Here is a 351-nt window from a genome sequence, read left to right on the forward strand (position 1 = left end):
GGTCCTCGATCCCGGGCTTCAGGAGCCGGGGGAGACCGTTTTCTTTATTCTTTTTTTTTTAATTAATTAATTATTTTTTAATATATTTTTATTGACTTCTTACAGAGAGGAAGGGAGAGGGAGAGGGAGAGGGATAGAGAGTTAGAAACATCGATGAGAGAGAAATGTCGATCAGCTGCCTCCTGCACACCCCCTACTGGGGATGTGCCCGCAACCAAGGTGCATGCCCTTGACCGGAATCGAACCTGGGACCCTTGAGTCCAAAGGCCGAGGCTCTACCCACTGAGCCAAACCGGTCAGGGCTTCTTTATTCTTTTCTTGTCTCTCAGGAGCGGAGTTGCTAGTGTCAGC

This window comes from Myotis brandtii, unplaced genomic scaffold (assembly GCF_000412655.1).
Source record: "Myotis brandtii unplaced genomic scaffold, ASM41265v1 scaffold208, whole genome shotgun sequence".
NCBI classification, from domain to species: domain Eukaryota; kingdom Metazoa; phylum Chordata; class Mammalia; order Chiroptera; family Vespertilionidae; genus Myotis; species Myotis brandtii.